We start from the raw sequence: 7,025 nt of genomic DNA on the forward strand, positions 1-7,025 counted from the left end.
GACGGTCTGTTGTACAACAGTTACACGTCTGTTTGTCCGTACACGTCTGCGCAGTTATCGTTCTCCCGTCATCTATTGCCCGTGGTGCACCAGAGTTGTTTCGGGGTCAGTGTTGGATGGAGCCAATTTGCCTTGCACGGCATACTTTAAGCACAGCAGCACGCGAACAGCCTAAAAACGTAGCCCTTTCGGTCATTATATCGACCCTGGCCCGAAAACTAATCATCATACCCTTGTGGACGTCTAATTAATCGCTCTGTTTCCACATTAAGACACAGAATGTACTGTTATTCGGGTGCTTAGGAAACACTTTATACACACCCTACTGCTACTGCTTCCAGCTGCCATCTTTGTGTGGTTATTGCACGTTGATGTCGAACATAGGCGGTGGTCTCATTAATGTGACTACACTATTTGTGCAGAGGGGTCCAGAAAAATGTAGCCATTCTTTTATAGTTAATATATTTGGAACAAAATTATATATCGTTGCAGTTTTGAGCGGTAGTATGATCCACCGTCTTCCCAAAACATCTTGACGTTCGTTTTCCAGCAGATTATAGTGCAGCAATGAATTAAGTAAGATTGTCGTTTGAGCAGCGCAAACCTTTACTGTAGTAGTACTGGAAGTAAGAAAACAGTTGGAGGTGCAGCGGCAATGGCTCAATGTGTATAGAACTCAGCCATTAACATGTACACCAATTTATCGTATTCGGAAAACGTTTGAAACCGACGGTACTGTTTAGGATGTGCATAAGCAAAGGTTTAGTCAGCCAGAAACATCAAAAAGTCTAGCTTTCAGCGTTGCTGTGTTGAAACATTATACTAGGTCACCTCAGAAATAATTGAATCAGGGTGCATGTGAAAGCGGGGTAAGCCAAGCAAGCGTACGGCGAATTCTAACGGCTGCGAAGTGAAACGTGTACATTCCAAAGTCTTTGCACGTTATGAGCGAATACGATCCTGATGGAAGGATGGAGTACTGCGAGTGTTTTGAAGACATGCTTCGCAAGAATGGAAGACTTGTAGGGATGGTTTTTTGAGTCCCCAGTCTACCGACTGCTTTGATGCGCCCGCCACGAATTCCTGTCGTGTGCCATTGCTGGATGTATTGCAATCTCCGTCTACACTGTTTACTCTCTGCAGCTCCCTCTAGTACCATGAATGCTACTCCCTGATGCTGCAACAGACGACCTACCATCCTGTCCCTTCTACTTGCCAGTGTTTTCCATATGTAAAGATTGAACAGTAGTGGCTGAAAGAATATATCCCTGTCTTACACCCTTTTCAATCCTAGCACATCGTTCTTGGTCAACCATTCTTATTAATCCCTCTTGGCTCTTGTACATATTACACGTCTTTCCCTATAGCTGACCTACTGTTTTTCTTAGAATTTCGAACATCTTGGTGCATTTTACATTTTCGAACGCTCTTTCCAAGTTGACAAATCCTATAAAAGTGTTTTGATTTTTTAAGTCTTGCTTCCATTGTCAAACGCAACATCAGAACAGCCTCTCTGCTGCCTTTCCCTGTCATAAAGGTAAAAAGATTATCATTTAACAGATCTTCAGTTTTATTTTCCGTACTTCTGTACATTGTTCTCGACAGTAACTTGGATGCGTAAGCTTTTAAGTTGATTGTGCGCTAATTCTCGCACTTGTCGGCTCTTGCAATCTTCTGAATTGCATGTGTGGTATTACTTCGAATGTGAGATGGTATATCGCAACTCATACATTCTCCACATCAACGCCAATAGTCATTTTGTTGCCACTTCGCCTAATAATTTTAGAAGTTTTGATGGAATGTTATCTATCTCTGTTTCCTTATTTGATTTTAAGCCTTCCAAAGCTCTCATTCTAATGCTGGATCCGCTATCCTTTCTACATCGACTCTTGTCTCTTCTTCTAGCTCTTCATCAGACAAGTATTCCCCCTCATGCAGGACCTCGTGTACTATTTCCACCTGTCCGCCATCACCTTTGCAGTTAACAGTGGAATGCTCATAGCACTCTTCATGTTAGTACCGTTGCTTTTAATTTCAAAGACGACTGTTTCTACTTTTCTGAAATCTGAGTCAGTCATTCCGACAATCATTTATTTTTCGATTCAGCCATTTCTCCTAAGCTTCCTTAGTCTTCCTATTTATTTAATACCTAAGTGACTTGTATTTCTGTAATGCTGAATTTCCCGGAATATTTTTGTGCTTCCTTATTTCACCGATCAACTGTTTGTTATCCATTGTTTCTTCACACGTTTTTCATCCCAAATTCTGTGATTTCCCTTTTTAGAGTTGTACGTTTCTCTTGAACTGAACTGCCTACTCAGATACTAATTATCACGGTAGCTGTAGCCTTAGACAGCTTCAAGCGTGTCTCTTCGTTTCTCAGTAAATCCGTATATCACTTCCTCAGGCATTGATTCTTCCTGATTAATCTCTTGAACTTCAGCCTGCTCTTAATCACTACTAAACTGTGATCTGGCTCTATGTCTGCTCCTGGGTAAATCTTCAATCTAGTACCAGATTACGGAATTTCTGTATGACCATGATGTAATCTAAATGAGATCATACTTTATGTCCCGGCCTTTTCCAAATATGCCTCTTGTGATTCTTGAGCAAAGTATCCCCTGTTACTATCCGAAATTTTTTACAGAACTCAGTCTTTCTCCTCTCGCATTCTTAGTATCAAGCCCATATTCTCCTGTAACGCTTTCCTCTACTCCTTTCCCTCAACTGCATTCAAACTCCCATGACTATTACATTTTCTATATATGGCGGTAGTATCTGTTCCCGAAAGAGCAGCCACCGTGGATGACCATGCGGCTTTGCTAGAAATGAAATGATAATTAAATGGACACCCTAGCTGCAAACAGGCGTTGATGTACTTCATTGGAGACATGCTGAAAATGTGTACCCCGACTGGGACTCGAACCCGGGATCTCCTGCTTACATGGCAGACGCTCTATCCATCTGAGCCACCGTGGGCACAGAGGATAATGCGTCTGCAGAGACTTATCCCTTGCACGCTCCCCGTGAGATCCACATTCCCAACATGTCCATACCACTACATTCGTGGTGCACCTAATAGATGTTTGCCCATTATCCTCATTACTCGTGGTAGATTAATCTACCAAGTCCCGTACGAGTTCGGGCAAAGCGTGTGCGTTCGCACATGAAGGTCAATGGCCGAACTCGTACGGGACTTGGTAGATTAATCTGCCACGAGTAATGAGGATGATGGGCAAATATCTATTAGGCGCACTACGAATGTAGTGGTATGGACATGTTGGGAATGTGGATCTCACGGGGAGCGTGCAAGGGATAAGTCCCTGCAGACGCACTATCCTCTGTGCCCACGGTGGCTCAGATGGATAGAGCGTCTGCCATGTAAGCAGGAGATCCCGGGTTCGAGTCCCGGTCGGGGCACACATTTTCAACATGTCCCCAATGAAGTACATCAACGCCTGTTTGCAGCTAGGGTGTCCATTTAATTATCATTTATTACATTTTCATCTCCCAGTAAGTACCGAATTACTCATTCAATATCCTCATATAATTCCTCTTTCTCATCATCTTCGGCTTGCGATTTCCGTATGTGTACCTGAGCTATCGTTGTCGGTGTTGGTTTGCTATTGATTCCGATGAGAACATACCCTTTCACTAAAATATTCACAATAGCTCACTCTCTGCCCTGTCTTCCAATTCATAAAGAATCCTAATCCCATTATACCATTTTCTGCTGCTGCTGATACAACACTATACTCACCGGACCATAAATCCTTGTCTTCTTTCCATTTCACTTCATTGACTCCCATCATACCTAGATTGAACCTTAGCATTACCTTTTTCAGATTGTCTAGCTTCCGTACCACATTCAAATTTCTGACATTCTACGCCTCAACTCGTAGAACATTATCGTTTCTAGGTTACTGAATCTTTTTGTCATGGCCGCCTCCCCCTAAGAGTCCCCTCCCGGAGAAATGGGGGACTAGTCCGGAATCTTTTGCCAATGGAGAGATCATCATGATACTTTTTCAATTGCAGGCCAAATGTCCTCTGGATACAAATTATGTGTCTTTAGTGCAGCTGTTTTTATTAGTTTCTGCATCCTAATGACGTTGACCATTGTTGATTCTTCCGCCTTTTAGTGGTAGTTTCCTACACCAGAGGTAAGAGACGGTCCTGAGCCTCCGTCCGCTTCTCGTTCCTCTTTGAGAGGGTTGTTGACTGAATGAGAAGGCTTGTTTGCCAGAAGTCTTCGGCCGCTATTGCCGATGATTTTTATTGTAAATTTAGGCGGTAACGGGGTTCGTACCTGGGACGGAGGGTGTTTCATTAGTAATCAGAGTGGCTACCATTAGACCTAATACTACCACTACACTTATTATTTTGCAGTTTGTATTACTAAAATGATTTTTTTAGCCTCGATATCAAAGAACCATCTCATACCTCAAATGTTACTACGTTAACGGAAATTCTAAAGCTGTTTTGAAATAGGTGTCTGTTGACATTTTGTTGTTTAAGTTCACTTAAGACGTTTAGAAGGTATTAGTTTTCAAAAGAATTGAGTACGTTCACATCTTCTACTGTCCGTGTCGAAAGTACCATTGTCATTACACAGTGAGTGTTAAGAAGTGCTTCCTCAGCCCGTTCCTCGCTTACATGTGTTGCCATTGCCTAATCGGTTTATATATTTACATGTTATTTACTTATGTGGCAGCCGTGAAATAATTTGCGGCCTCTGAGTTTTCCCCGCGGTGGCATCCTCACAGAGCATGTGGAACTGCAACAGCACCCTCCTGGAGGAAACGACTCGCAGTAAACCTTTAGACTACCTGCTGCCCATCTTAGAGCCGGCTTACTTTATGGGCCGTATATTTCGTCTGTCGTGGAGGCCGAGGTGTCGCCTGCTGTTCAAATAGACAGCTCTCCAAGCTATCTCGTCGTGAGCTATACTCGCACGTGTAGCGAGTCGCTGTGTGCCTCCTGCCAAATCAGCGCACGTCTAACCGCATCTGTCTGTAATTTCGCAACCGACCATGACCTTATGTAACTAGTTTTTATAAATTCCAAATGTGTGTCATCAGAGATTTTGTATCCTACCTTGCACCAGTATTGTGTAAAATGCCTCACCACTGCATAAAGCCACTCGATCGTTGCCTACAGTTTTCCTATCTGATGAAGTAAAACCGTAATAAATGATTCGACAAGAGGACGACCTATTCAGCGAAAAAAATTATGTAATTATTGACATCCCTGATACGATGAACATTTTTTATATTTTCGAAGGAAACTACTTTCAGCTTTGTGGTTCAGTTAAGTCTATGCTATGTTTGCAGTGTGTTTTATAGCATAATTAAACTGACTTACGAGCAGTACAGCTAGAAATCAAGCACAGAGTTTTTCTTCAAAACGTTTTCTCATCACACACTACCAGCTATAGCCCAAGATAATGTAACGATTAAACTAAATGCCTCGGCAATACTAACAACAATTTCGTAGCCCAGAGAAGGTAATTCGGTACGATCTAATACGTCGCACCGTTAACCACCAACCCATAGGATAATAGTATTGTTCCCAATCACTGTAGAGATCTTTTCTGTGGAAACGAAAGACTATGCTAATTACGAGTCTGTTCATGTTACTTCTTTACAAGGAGTACAGAAGGATGGACAGAGACACAAAGCACCATCTCGACATCAGAGTTCACGGAATGTACAGCAATAGAAGGTGATTAGCCAGTCACTCTTTTGTCACGGCGTCATCGAGTTCTTTTAAACCATAATCGCTGCTTGATGTCAAGTCTGTGACCAAAAGTCTTATGATTCTGTGCAGTGCGAAGAGAAATAGTTAATGCATTATTTTCAAATATTAAATAATAAATCACAGTGTTCCAAAAAGATTCACCCGATTTCAAAATATTACATTAATGATGGCAGAAATTGGGGTGAATTTTAACTTACAAGTCAAAATTAAAAGTTACCAGTTTTAAGCTACTGTTCATGTGATTCCCAATTGGGTTCTCCCGTAAAGTCGTTCATCTGACTTATTCCACAACATCGAGATCACGCCGAATATTCCATTTTTCAACAGGACGAAGAGCTATTACACTGGTATGTGCATGGAAAAGCATTCCTTCATAATAGCCTGGCTGAAGGATGGTGGTAATGAGCGTATGGATCTCGCATTGCACGAGTTACCTAAAAAGTTGCTTCATTTCACGATATGTGACTTTCGTAAGGTTTTGTGAAACACTCTTCGTATGTATGTGGGTATATGAAACACTCTCTGCATGAACTGTGCCGTCGCTTAGCAGCCACAGGGTAAGCAACTACTCTTATCAAAAGCATGGGATGAGTTTGGATACCGTCTGCATGTTTGTCGGGCTCCTGGTGCAGGGTGCACTGAACAACTGTGAAAGATAAATGAGGAATTTCATCCTGTCAGTGATGTCCTGCCGTTTTACAGTTCGTTTGGGCCCTTAGTTTCTGTCAAGGATCTTGTTACGGGAATAGGACGCCTTCACGCCCTGTATCCGCTGCTAAGCCCGCAGTCGTTATTGCCACCGGAACACGGCATTACGCTTTACCTAACATTGGTTCGCCCATTGTTAGAGTATGCGACCGTGGTCTGGGGGAAATCCACAGATGCTCACATTGTGACTCTGCAGCGGATACAGAACCGCGCCCTGAAGACTGCTATGCATCTTCCGAGGCGCTTCTCGACGCGCCAACTCCACGAGGACACCGGGATCCTGTCTCTCCGAGACAGGTTTCGCGCCATCGCCAGGAAGTTCTATGAGACGACGGGACGCTCCCGCCACCGGCTCATCCGTGGACTGGGCCAACAACCTCATCACAAGCCAACCACGCATAGGCCTGACCTGCTGAGGGATTAAGTTTTACTAATCCCTCACCAGAGTGCGTCTTTCTCTTTTTCAGGCTACACCAGCTACGCCCAGTCAACAAGAGTGGTAATACATCTTTCTCTGTTTTACAGGAACCGCAGGAATGACAAATTTTGTCTAAACT

The 7,025-nt window shown here is 43.1% G+C and overlaps 1 non-coding gene across 1 annotated transcript; it reads left to right on the top strand.

Annotated features, from left to right (window-relative positions):
- Positions 1-3,345: 3,345 nt before the first annotated feature.
- Trnat-ugu (transfer RNA threonine (anticodon UGU)) lies at positions 3,346-3,420 on the top strand. The gene has a single exon. It is a non-coding gene; the product is annotated as a tRNA-Thr (tRNA).
- The last annotated feature ends 3,605 nt before the right edge of the window (positions 3,421-7,025 follow it).

This window comes from Schistocerca cancellata, chromosome 5 (assembly GCF_023864275.1).
Source record: "Schistocerca cancellata isolate TAMUIC-IGC-003103 chromosome 5, iqSchCanc2.1, whole genome shotgun sequence".
NCBI classification, from domain to species: Eukaryota; Metazoa; Arthropoda; class Insecta; order Orthoptera; family Acrididae; genus Schistocerca; species Schistocerca cancellata.